Source organism: Pinus tabuliformis, chromosome X (assembly GCF_031772625.1).
Source record: "Pinus tabuliformis cultivar Carrire ecotype Pingquan chromosome X, CPIR1, whole genome shotgun sequence".
Classification (NCBI taxonomy): Eukaryota; Viridiplantae; Streptophyta; class Pinopsida; order Pinales; family Pinaceae; genus Pinus; species Pinus tabuliformis.
The window spans coordinates 531915912-531929996 of record NC_142308.1 but is presented as its reverse complement, the minus strand read 5'-3'; the positions used below and the strand labels follow the sequence as shown (position 1 = coordinate 531929996).

At 34.1% G+C, this 14085-nt stretch overlaps 4 pseudogenes; all 4 read left to right on the top strand.

The window, feature by feature from the left end:
• Positions 1-4400: 4400 nt before the first annotated feature.
• LOC149141076 (aminomethyltransferase, mitochondrial pseudogene) lies at positions 4401-5329 on the top strand (annotated as a pseudogene).
• A 1374-nt stretch (positions 5330-6703) lies between these two features.
• Positions 6704-7502, top strand: LOC149141075 (aminomethyltransferase, mitochondrial pseudogene; annotated as a pseudogene).
• A 759-nt stretch (positions 7503-8261) lies between these two features.
• On the top strand, positions 8262-9640 carry LOC149141074 (aminomethyltransferase, mitochondrial pseudogene; annotated as a pseudogene).
• A 1683-nt stretch (positions 9641-11323) lies between these two features.
• LOC149141073 (aminomethyltransferase, mitochondrial-like) lies at positions 11324-13243 on the top strand (annotated as a pseudogene).
• Positions 13244-14085: the final 842 nt, after the last annotated feature.

Sequence of the window (14085 nt, the reverse complement as noted above, 5' to 3'; positions counted from 1 at the left end):
ATTTACCATATCAGTTCATGCAATCCACACAACTCCTAAATAACAATTTTAAGTCAGACATAATAATTTTATTCAAATTTTATTTTTTATATTCCTTTTAAATGGCAAAAATAAAACCCCAAAACAACAACCTTATGAATTTCAACCATGCTACAAAGTCTATTAGATCTAGGCAAGGATGAACATGTAATATTAGACCTTGGTGATTTTACAAAATTTAAGTCATTATTAGATATTCCAATAGTTCTTTTATGTAGGAGAGAGGCAAAGAGATATTTATATGCCAATAAATATCCATTAATAAAAGAATACCTTAATGCTTGAGGATTCATTTTTTATTCTTAGGTACCAACTCATAAAAGATTCTTACTGTAGTTAGGAACATATTACTTCAACTTTTCCAAACATGAAAAAATAGTATTTTATATATTCCATTGTTGGGTAAGGTTGAATTGTACTTTATTATCTAAACTTAAATGGGAATTCAATTGATACTAATTTATTTTTAGGAACAAATTCATACAATGTTAATCATTCCTTGGAGTTAGGGTCATTCTAGTAAGTGTCATAGGATATGATAGATAAAGAAAAAACTAAGTGAAAGGTTGAGAATAACTACTTTGTGTATCTAACATAATAATGAAAAATCCATTTTGATATGTGATCTTTTTCATGTTATACCTGTCAATGCCAATCTCCAAATTTCTCGAGGATATTTTTATGTATTTACATCATGTTCATACAATGCCTCCCACAATTGAAGACATGCTTACCTATTTAGTGAGCCAGGAGGAAACTATCAATGGTTTATGAAGCACAAAAGAAACACCTTAGTCATATGCAAATTCATTATGAAATAGTAGTCACAATCCACTACTATGAAAAAAGAGTGTTTTTCTCTTCCAAAAACTATCATCAATGTAATGTCTTGGATGGCTAATCTGATGATTAAATTACCTCAAACAATTGCCATAAAGCCACCTAATAAAGGTTTTCAAGTAGCAGTAAATGGCTAATTTTAATTTATTCTTCAATACACTATTTTCAAAGACAATATGAGGAAGATTTTTAAGACCTATTATCTCTACAAAATAACTACAAGAAATTAGCCTAACATCACCTGCTAATTACTCTTCCCTTTGAACTGGTGCCTTTACAGACACAAGGGGTTTTCCTTAGTGATGGTATGTTGTCAACAACTTAAGAAAAATGTGTAAAAACATTAAGTGATCAACACATGAAATATCTGTCATTGATATGCATGTAAGGAACCAAGGGAATAGGAAAAATTTGTCAAATAATATGAGGGAGATTCAATTTCATTAGTGAAATACAACTATGCATGATGAAAAGGAAACCAAAATGCATCTTAAATTAATGTAGAATCAAAATAAGGCATTACAGGCACCCACAACACTGTAAAAAACACAGTTATTCGACAACAACACTAAAAGAGCTATAAAGACATGGCATAATCAAACCTTATTTGTATATTAGTCAAAATATTATTTGCATCATAGTGATGAATACGACATTGGCTGCATAAATAATAGTGCATGTAGTGAGGGAAACAATGAAAATGGTTGGAAAAGGATGAATAACAATTATGGGCACCCAGAGGACTGTAACAAGACAAATATTCAACCACGAGACTCAAAGAGCTATAAAGACTATTGTCATCTCTCTATTTTGACCTCAATCTGGTGGGAAAAAATCTTATTATTAGTTCCTTAACTCAAAGGTTGTTGTTTAGATGGTACACCTACTATATTGGATGAAAATATGGATCTACAACATTTGATCACTAATTTTTTTTTTTCTCACTCATAATTATGTACATAAGCTGCTAATTAAAATCCATTAAAACACTTCTCCTCTCACCAGTTCAGGAATACACCCAAGTATATGAAATAACATGATCTAAGAGGCCTACACTTAGTTGTTGATTGGACTCCACAGAACTCACATCAAAAGATGCCAATAAACCAAGTTGATTGTTTGAGGTTAGAAAAGTTGCATGCATATTTCAAATGCTGGTTTCACTCTCTAAATTCATGCTACTAAGAATAAAATAACCCATTGAACTCCCTTGAATGGTTGTGCCTCATGAAAACATTCAACCAAAATTTTAAATACAAATAAGGTCGAACTAAGCTTTTTAAAGATAGTACAAGTCAAACTTGGGTTTTAGTTGGCCAAAGATAGTAAGTAAATTTACAATTTTGGTTGGCCATAATTGATAGAGGATTATCTACTAGTAAATTTAAAACTCAAACCATGAGAAGAGGATATAGATTAAGTTGGAAAAACATACCAAACTACCAAATGTACGAAAGGAGGTCAAATTAGGGTTTGGAGGTTGATTAGCATGCCTCAAGTGACAAACCTCTCAATTTTTAACACATGTCACACAAAGAACACCTCCACTTGTGCAATTACTACATACTAAAACCATGAGACTAGAACCCATACCTACCACAACGAGAATTCCTGAATATAACCATGTCAAAAATAACTTCATGAATCCTAAAAGATAAGAAAGATGGGAAATGAAGGTAACTCCTTCCGTGTTATGAGACCGGCACCAACTAGAGCATACCTAGAGATAACAACATCTTGGATGTTGATAAAAGTAGGCTCATCAGACTCATGACAACAAACCCAAATATATGCTCAAGATCAGCATGCAAACCCTAAAACTAGAACTGCTAAAAGCCTAAAAATAACAATGTCATGAAAATTTTGGCATGTCCCAAAAAAATCTCATTTGCAATGTGAGCTCACAAAGACCAATGATACATGGTCAACTATCAAAAGTAGGCCTGGGAACTGTGACTCCTAGAAAACATGTAAACTACTAGTAATAGTATTTTCCTCAAAATTTGGTGAACATGCCTCTGAAATGAACCTCAACCACCATTAAACCTGATGCACCTATCACTAAAAACTCTCCTAATGAAAATGAAATGGATCTTAACACTCAAATGGCACATGCTAATCTATGGGCTAAAAAAACCTAGTCATTTCACCTCTTTTCAAACATCTTAAGACAATATACCACCCTTAAACTTAGGGTAAGGATTGGTACAATTCATTTAACTTCATGAAATATATAAAGCAAGCATATCTCCATGTTGAATGAAAAACACAAAGGAATTGGATAAGTGTGGAAAGGCCTATATGTTGATTAATAAATACCAACATAGATACATGGTATTGATATAGGTTGGTGTGTATGTGCATTTCTTTTTTCCAAGTGTAATGCAACCAACATGTAATTTATTTTAGTGATTATTTTTCATTTTTTGTTGTTGTCATGTACATAGTCATACATTATGTAACAACATCTCCCCTTGTACTGGGTGGAAAATCACCTCTTAGTGCAACAAGTACTACCAAAATTGTGACTCAAACCCATGACAATCTGAGTTTGAAACAAATTTCCAAGTCAATGAGTTTTTCCTACTCATGTGAGACAAACATGCCCATTGATAGTTTAACTCAGTCAACATGAGTTTTACTAGAAAGTAAGAGTATGACTTGGTTGACTGAGTCAAACTCCACTTAACCAAGTTAAACTTGCTTGACAACCTACATATACCCTTCATTACCCCAAATTTGGTCAATGTTTGGTCATTTTTATCTATGTTGGGAAATTTTATACTATGAAAATTCAACAAACCAAAAAAAAAGACCAAGATCAAAATATTCTCAAGACATTTTATTATCAATAAGAAGCAGTAGAGTTTATTAGCAATAAGCTTGCTCAGTTGGAAGGCTATCGTCCATTTCCTTCTTTCCTAAAAGGAAAAAAACCCTTTGTCGCAAGGGAGTTGTTTTGGTAAATTTGATTGAGATCTCTGGTACCAACATGCTCAAACATGCAAGTAAAACAGATGTTGTTTTTGAAAAAGTGTTTTACATTTTGTTCAGATTGAGATGTGCTAAAACAACCCACTATAAAAATGAGTCGTGAAAAGAAAATTCTGTTCAGTTTTTCCTTATGTTAAATAAATATTCATTGCTCAAGATGCAATAGAAAAAATAAAAAATTTATTGTCGCGACCTAATTTTCTATAACATTTGTAGGATATTTTACATAAATTGCAAGTTAAAAGTTATTTTACCCCTTGTATTTGTTCTAAATCTGTTGAAAGGAGTTTCCCCTCAGTCTGCATCAATTTTGGTAATAATTTCTAAGTGCAAGAAAATGAGTTTCGTCCTTCCATTTGCATTGTATCTATATTGTCCATTGCAAAAATTGAAACACAAAGGTTGATTTTATTTTAATTTCTTTCATGTTTAAAGAACTTAGGAAAATGCAATTTTTTTTGTCCTATCACAATCTTCGTATTCTTCTTATTTTAGTAAGTCGATGGTATGTGAACGAAATTGGCAAGATGAGGATGGGATTATGGAAATTGGGAAGATTGGTAAGGAGGAGTGCATCTCGGGTCGGAAACAAGGGAATATGTCCAAACATCGCCTGAAGGACTTACTCCGATGAGGCCTTTTTGCAGAAAACAACCCTGTATGACTTTCATGTTCAAAATGGGGGAAAAATGCTACCTTTTGCAGGGTGGAGTATGTGCCTCCAGTATAATGACTCCATAATGGACTCCATTTTAACAGTAGGACTAATGGAAGCCTCTTTGATGTGTCTCATATCTGTAGATTAAACCTAAAGTGAAAATATTGCATTCCTTTCCTTGAATAGCTCATGGTTGCATATGTGGCTGGGCTTTCTCCCGGAATTGGAACTCTCACTGTTTTCACCAATGAGAAAGGAGGATCCATTGATAATTCCATCATTACGAAAGTGAAGGATGACCATATTTATATAGTGGTGAATGCAGGCTCTAGGGAGAAGGTTCTGCCACATAATGAGCCCCGTATGAAGGCTTTTAAGGCTCATGGACGTGATGTTGACTGGTAGATACATGATGATCAATCTATTTTACCTCTTGAGATAATTTATAATGCCCTAGAAGGTGACAATCCTATAGCACTGATTTCAGGAGTATGGTAAAGAGTCATGTTTGGGTTAATGGGAAGAGTTTATGGAGGTACTGACCATCCTACTTTCCACTCAAGACTTGTAATGTTGTACATGATTATTGAGGAGCTTATAGTAAAAATAAATTTTTAATCCATTTTAAAAGGCATACACAATGATCCTCTTGTTTGCCCACCACTTTAGAAACTATCTAAAGAAGATTTGAGTAAATTATACTTCAATAGTTTTTCAATGATTGATATCAATGGATCCGCATGTTATATTACCAGAACAGTGCAAGCGAAAGATATATTTGTTATACCATTCAGCTGAGTCAATAATTTTAGTATTTAATGTGGAATTGGAACTTCTGAATGGTAAATGAATTAAAATTCATAAATGTGTGTGGATAAGTTTAGATTCCAAGTGTGTTATTTGTGCAAAATTGAAACGAAACTAAAGTTTGAACCATTTAGCATGGCCTCAGTAGAAAATAGTTTAGTTTGATCCTAAAACCAAAGTATAGTTTTAGGATTGTAGGGTTTAGAAAGGTGATATTTTCCAAATGTTAATATTTTCACATGTTCCATCAAGAGTCAAGAGACTTCATCCATAAGAAATGCATTCTAGTTTGTAGAACTTCACTAAACTTATGGCATTAGTTGCACAAAGTAAGCAAGCTCTAGATGAGTAAATTAGAAGCATCACTTAAACAATTTGCTAGGTGGGAGTGATAAAAAAGGTTTCAAATAAAATCTATCGTGAATGTCAAAAGTGGAATTTCAAAATTTTGTTATAAGGTTGGGTGTGATGAGAAATGTTTCACATAAAATCTCCATGAATTTTCTAGTGTGGGAAGAATAGAAGGAAAGAGAAAGCTTTGGGAAAAGGAACAAATAAGAGGGTACAGGTTTTAGGGTTAGGCAGAAAAATGAACTTGGCATATTTCATGAGATGCACATGGTAGGTGTAGTTGGTCTGAAATAAGCTAATAGGTGTAATTTTGGATACGCTTAACCTTTTAAAAGACCGGAAGGATTGTATCAAAATTTCAATATACGAATTTGAAGCTAGTATCTGAAAGAAAATATCTGATGTAGTGACAATTGGAAGTAAGGAAGTGGTGGATTAGATAGGTACAATAAAAGTCTAGAATTTGGAAGAACACAATTTTGAATGAAACATTAATCAAAGAGATAACGGTGTACACCATGAAGTCTAGAGGTGAATTATGGTGTAAGATACAGACCACCTCTTACAATGAATTGGGATCTAGAAATGTGGATATGCATTGGATATTGAACCATTTAAACCACATATTTATTAGTATAAATATGATCCATTTATGGCAACAATTCTTATAAACGAAATGAAGAATGCCAACTCTACAATGGGCTAGTGCATCATACATGTAATAGTGGTCAGTGAATTGTAAACTAGAATTTGGTCTTTGATCTATAATATATTTTCAAGTATAGTATGAGTATTGTTATATTAGTTGTAATTCTCTCTCTCTCTCTCTCTTATAGATCCATTGGTATAGTATGTCACTTTGGTACTGACTATAGATCTCAGGTGGAAAACAAGGGCAGATGTTCAAGCATCGCCCGAAGGTCTTACTCTGATGAGGCTTCCTTGCAGAAAAAAACCTTGTATGACTTTCATGTTCAAAATGGGGGTAAAAGGGTACCTTTTGGAGGGTGGAGTATGGCCATCTAGTATAACGACTCCATAATGGACTCCACTGTTAACTATAGGACTAATGGAAGCCTATTTGATCTATCTCATATGTGTGGATTAAGCCTAAAGGGAAACTATTGCATTCGTTTCTTTGAAAATCTCATAGTTACAGATGTATTTGCTCTTTCTCTTGGAACTTGAATTCTCACTATTTTCACCAATGAGAAAGGAGGAAGCATTGATGATTTCATCATTACTAAAATCAAGGATGCCCATATTTATATAGTGGTGAATGCAGGCTCCAGGGATAAGGATTTGGAACATATTGAGCCCCATATGAAGGCTTTTAAGGCTCATGGAGGTGACATTGATTGGTAGATACATAACGATCGACCTCTTTTAGCTCTCCAGATAATTTACAATGCCCCAAAAGGTGACAATCATGTAGAAATTATTTGAGGAGTATGAGAGAGAGTCTTATTTTGGTTAATGGGAATATTTTATAGAGGTATTGGCCATCCTACTTTGCATTCAAGACTTGTAATATTGTTGTATGTGAATATTGAGTAGCTTATAATCAAAATATATTTATAAGCCACTGCAAAAGATGTACACAATGGTCCTCTTTCTTCCCCAATGCTTCATAAATTGGATAAAGAATATTTGAGAAAATTATAATTCATTAGTTTTCAAATGATTGATATCAATGGATCCGTGTGCTATATTACCAAAAGAAGGTAAGAAAAATATATATCTGTTATACCATTTATCTGAGTCAATCATTTTACTGTTCAATATGCAATTGGAACTTCTGAACAGTAAATGAATTAAACTTCATAAAGGTGTGTTGAAATGTTTATAGTCCAAGTGTGTTATTTGTGCAAAACTGAAACGAAATTGAAGTTTGAACCAACTAGCATGGCCTCAGCTCAAAATAGTTTAGTTTGATCCTAAAACCAAACTATAGTTTTAGGATTGTAGGTTTTAGAAAGGTGAAATTTGCCAAATATTAATATTTAAACATGTGCCATCAAGAGTCAAGAGACTTCATCCATAAGAAATGCATTCTAGTTTGTCTAAGTTCACTAAACTTATGGCATTAGCCCTACAAAGAAAGAAAGCTCTAAACGTCTAAAATAGAAGAATCATTTAAAAAAATTGATAGGTGGGTAGTGATAAAAAGCATTTCAAATACAATCTACCGTGAATATTAAAAGTGGAATTTCAAAGGTTTGTTAGAATGTTGGGTGTGATGAGAAATGTTTCACATAAAATCTCCAATAATTTTCTAGAGTGGGAAGAACAGAAGGAAAGACAAAGCTTTGGAAAAGGGAACAAATAAGAGGTTATGGATCTCAGGGTCAGGGAAAAGTTGCACTTGGCATGTTTCACGAGATGCACATGGTAGGAGTAGTTGGATTGAAATAAGATAATAGGCATAATTTTGGCTAAACATAAGCTTGCCAAAGACCAGAAGGATTGTATAAAAATTCCAATAGACAAACTTGAAGCTAGTATCTGTAAGAAAATATCTGATGTAGTGACAATTGGAAGTAAGGAAGGGGTAGATTAGATAGCTACAAAAATGGTGTGGAATTTGGAGAACACAAGTTTGAATGAAAATTTGATCATAGAGTTAATGGTGTACACCATCAAGTCCATAGGTGAGTTATGGTGTAATATGCAAAGCCACCATAGCCACCTCTTACAATGAATCGGGATCTACAGAAGTGGATATGCATTGGAGATTTAACCAATTAAGCCCCAAATTGATTAGTATAGGTATGATCCACGCATGAAAAAAAGTCTTATAAACTACATAAAGAATGGAAACTCTACAATGGGCTAGTGCATCGTACATGTAATAGTGGTAAGTGAATTGTAAACTAGAAGTTGGTCCATGATCTGTAATATCTTTTCAAATATAGTATGAGTATTGTTATGTTAATTGTAATTTTCACTATATATATAAAAATGATCCAATTATAGATTTCACACCATTGGTATAGTATGTCACTTTGGTACTGACTATAGATCTCAAGTGGAAAGTAAGGGCAGATGTTCAAGCAACACCCAAAGGTCTTACTCTGATGAGTCCTTCTTGAGAAAAACAACCCTCTATGACTTTCATGTTCCAAATGGGGGCAAAAGGGTACCTTTTGGAGGGTGGAGTATACCCATCCAGTATAAGGACTTCATAATGGACTCCACTATTAATTGTAGGAGTAACGGAAGTGTATTTGATGTGTCTCATATGCGTGGATTAAGCCTAAAGGGAAAATATTGTGTTCCTTTCCTTGAAAAGCTTGTGGTTGCAGATGTAGCTAGGATTTCTCCTAGAACTGGAACTCTCACTATCTTCACCAATGAGAAAGGAGGAGACATTGATGATTCCATTGATACTACAATGAAGGATGACCATATTTATATAGTGATGAATGCAGGCTATAGGAATAAGGATCTAGCACATATTGAGCCCGATATGAAGGACTTTAAGGCTCGTGGAGGTGACGTTGATTGGAAGATACACTATGATTGATCTATTTTAACTCTATAGATAATTTCTAATGCCGCAAAATGTGACAATCTAGTAGCACTGATTTGAGTATGGGAAAGAGTCATGTTTGGGTTAATGGGAAGAGTTTATAGTGGTACTGGCCATCCTACTTTGCACTCAAGACTTGTAATGTTGTATGTTATTGTTGACAAGTTTATAATCAAAATAAATTTGTAAGCCACTACAAAAGATCTACATAATGGTCCTCTTGCTGCCCCAACATTTCATAAACTAACTAAAAAAGATTTGAACAAGTTATATTTCAGTATTTTTTGAATGATGATATCAATGGATACATGTGCTATATTACTATAACAGGGAAATTAAAGATATATCTGCTATACCTGTTACTTGAGTCAATAATGTTACTATTTAATATGGAATTGGAACTTCTAACCAACAAATGAATTAAACTTCATAAAGGTGTGTGGATAATTTTAGAGTTGAGGTGTGTTATTTATGCAAAACTAAAATAAAACTGAAGTTTGAACCATTTAGCATGGCCTCGGCAGAAAAAAGTTCAATTTGATCCTAAAACCAAATTATAGTTTTAGGATTGTAGGTTTTAGAAAGGTGAAATTTTCCAAATATTAATATGTGAGCATGTGCCATCAAGAATCAAGAGACTTCATCCATAAGAAATACATTCTAGTTTGTGTAAGTTCACTAAACTTATGACATTAGTTGCACAAAGAAAGCAAGCTCTAGACGGCTAAATTAGAAGCAATCATTTAAAAAAATTTCTAGGTGGGGAGTGATAAAAAGGGTTTCAAACACAATCTATCGTGAATGTCAAAAGTGGCATTTCAAAAGTTTGTTAGAAGGTTGGGTGTGATGAGAAATGTTTCACATAAAATCTCCATGAATTTTCTAGAGTGGGAAGAAAAGAAAGAAATAAAAATCTTTGGGAAAAGTGCCAAATAAGAGGGTATGGGTCTCAAGGTCAGGCAGAAAACCGCACTTGGCATGTTTCATGAGATGCCCATGGTAGGAGTAGTTGGTTTGAAATAAGATAATAGGTGTAATTTTGGCTAAGTATAGCCTTGCGAAAGACCAGAACAATTGTATCAAAATTCCAATAGGCCTATGTTGTAGAAACTTCAAAGAACCCAACGTTTCGAGTCGTACCCACACCTGAAAGTCTAAAACTTGGCCAAAAATCAGCAAAAACTTGACCATCATAATCATATATTAGAGTTAATATATATTTGTTTATCCTTTTAAATTGTAATCTATGTGTCTTATTCCCTTTTTTCTTGTAAGATAATCTGTTATTCACTTATATATATATATATATATATATATATATATATATATATATATATATATATATATATATATATATATATATATATGGATATGACGTTTTGGCTGATGTTTCAAACAACGTTTCCATTTTTGGGATGTGACGTTTCTAAATGTACCCATTTCAGAAACTCTGAAACATTTTGGCATTTTTTGCAACTTAGAAATAGACAAACTTGAAGCTAGTATCTGAAAGGAAATCTCTGATGTAGTGACAATTGGAAGTAAGGAAGTTGTGGGTTAGATAGGTAAAACAAAAGTGTGGAATTTGGATGAACACAAGTTTGAATGAAAAGTTTATCATAGAGTTAATGGTTTACACCATGAAGTATAGAGGTGAATTATGGTTTAATATGCATAGCCGCCATAGCCACCTCTTAGAATGAATCATGATATAGAAATGTGGACATGCATTGGAGATTTAACTGGTTAAACCGCATAGTAGTATAAATATGATCCATGCATGATAACAAATATTATAAATGACAAGAAGGATGGAAACCCTACAATGGGGTAGTGCATCATACATGTAATAGTGGTCAATGAATTCTAAACTAGAAGATGGTCTTTGATCTGTAGGATATTTTCATCTATATTTTGAGTATTGTTATATTAGTTGTAATGTTTTCTATATATATACATATGATCCAATTTAGATTTTTCAGATCCATTGGTATAGTCTATCACTTTGGTACTGACTATAGATCTTAGGTGGAAAAGAAGGGCATATGTTCAAGAATTGCTTGAGGGTCTTACTCTGATGAGGCCTCCATGTAGAAAAAAACCCTGTATGACTTTCATGTTCAAAATGGGGGCAAAATCGTACCTTTTGCAGGGTGGAGTATGCCCATCCAGTATAAGGACTCCATAATGGACTCCACTGTTAACTGTAGGACTAATGGAAGCCTCTTTGATGTGTCTCATATGTCTGGATTAAGCCTAAAGGGAAAAGATTGGGTTCCTTTCCTTGAAAAGATCATGGTTGCAGATGTAGATGGGCTTTCTCTTGGAACTAGAACTATCATTGTTTTCACCAATAAGAAAGGAGCAGTCATTGATGATTCCATCATTACTAAAGTGAAGGATGACCATATTTATATAGTGGTGAGTGTAGGCTACAGGGATAAGGATCTGGCACATATTTAGCCCCATATGAAGGATTTTAAGGCTCGTGGTGATGATGTTTGTTGGAGAGGTAAATCCCCTCTACGGACAGAGGCGATCCCACTAGCCCAAAATGGGTCTAGCAACAATCAATCAACGCTACCATGCAAGTTCCTAGTTGCAAATTGAAAGTGGATTATGAGAACCAACCTGAAGTCCAACGCTAGTGTCGTGGAAGAGTTGATACTCCCATTCCCTTGCTCCAGTAGGTCACGATCCTCACGATCTCCGTGAATGGATACCTGCACATGCAAAGAACGAAGCGAATACAAGCATAAAATCCACTAAATACAACCATATATCGGTCAGAAAAGATATAGATCAAACATTACCATAATGAACAATAAGATCGGAACCATAATGATAGTCGTTTATTAATTAGTAATCAACAGAGAAAAGTACAACCAAGGTTCTGACATTGAATCCCTCCTCTGGCTGGGCGAACAGCTACATACGTCTTGCAATAAACCTTTCTCTCTCTTTGATTATGAATGCACAGCTCAGACTTCTGATAGTATAATCTCCCTATGCTCCAAGACTCTTACTATCACTCAAAACTAGCGTTATCACTAGCTTGTCAAATGCATGAGGGCAGGCTTTTATAGATGGAGGAGGGGAAGAAGATACAATGAATCAAGACACCCATTATGGATTGGCATTATCTCCAAAAAGCCATTATGGATAGATGTAAGGGATAGATGATGAATCTCGACATCCAAGAGATTATCATTATCCTCAAAAACTTCATGATTTGAAGGGAAAAAACATCCGGGTGTGCGTTTGTTAAAAATCTTTTCCAAACTCGGTTGGCGCGGGGGTAAGTATAAGACAGAGCGCCAATTGGTGCGCCCTCTTTTGAGGATTTCCTTCATTGGCGCGGGTAGTACATTGTGGACCCGCGCTAATGGAAAAAGGGCACTTTTCAGGGATATTTTGCAGGAGATGTCTTCAAGGCACATGAAGTCCATACTTAGGGGAACATAATGCAAGTGTTTTTAAGTTATGTCACTGCTCACAGGTCGCGGAATGAGTCCCCCAAAGTGCGGGAAAGGGGAAACAGGGACGGTGACCAATGGTGACAAATTACTGTGTAACAACATTGATTGGAAAATACATGATGATTGATCTCTTTAAGTTCTCCAGATAATTCGTAATGCCCCAGAAGGTGACAATCCTGTAGAACAAATTCAGATTCATGTTTGAGTTAATGGGAAGAGTTTACGGAGGTACTGGCCATCCTACTTTGCACTCAAGAATTTTAATGTTGTATGTGATTATTGAGGAGCTTATAATCAAAATAAATATGAAAGCTACTACAAAATACCTACACAATGGTCCTCTTGTTGCCCCAACACTTTAGAAACTAACTAAAGAATATTTGAGAAAATTATGCTTTAGTAGTTCTCGAATGATTGATATCAATGGATCGCCATGCTATATTATAAGAACAAGGTAAGTGAAAGATATATCTATTATACCATTTAGCTAAGTTAATAATTTTACTGTTTAATATGGAATTGGAACTTATGAATAGTAAATGAATTAAAATTCATAAAGGTGTGTGGATAAATTTAGAATTCAAGTGTGTTATTTGTGCAAAATTGAAATTTGAACCATTTAGCATGGTCTCAGCAGAAAATAGTTCAGTTTGATCCTAAAACCAAACAATAGTTTTAGGATTGTAGGTTTTAGAAAGGTGAAATTTTCCAAATATTAATATGTCAACATATGCTGTCAAGAGTCAAGAGACTTTGTTAGGTCCCTATACTAATAGTGTAACCCCTTATTGTTATTAGTGCAACCCCCTTATTATATTTGTGTGCCCATGTAGTCCCCATATTGTTATTATTGTCCCCATAGAAGCCCACTATTGTTATTGTTGTGCCCTTAATTATTATTTTTATGTCAGCTCTAATTATATTATGACCCCTTAGACTCTTATATATAGAAAGGAGGTCTTCTCATTTGTATCATCCAAGAATTTTTCATTTTCATAATGTAAAGGAGGGTTCCCCCTCGAAGAGGATGATTTTAAAGTCATTGATCTATATTTTCTATATTTTTGTGAGTTAGTTTCATAACATTTGGTATCAAGCTTCAAATTCTAGGGTTTCGCTGCTCCAAACATATCAATGTGGAATTTTCACTCTAAATTTTTCTCTACGAAGTCTTAGAAGCTAAAAAAAAAAAAAATTGAGCTGAAATCATTTTGAACCTTGGGTCCAAATTTTAGATCTTGTCTTGCTATGTTTTCAGAGATATGATCTGAGGAAGTTAGGGTTTTTTCAACCTCCAAAATTCCATCTCAAATAGGTCATCATGTAATTTTCACTATAATTCTTTTTCTACGAATGTTCCAACTCTGAAATTAAAACCCATTTGA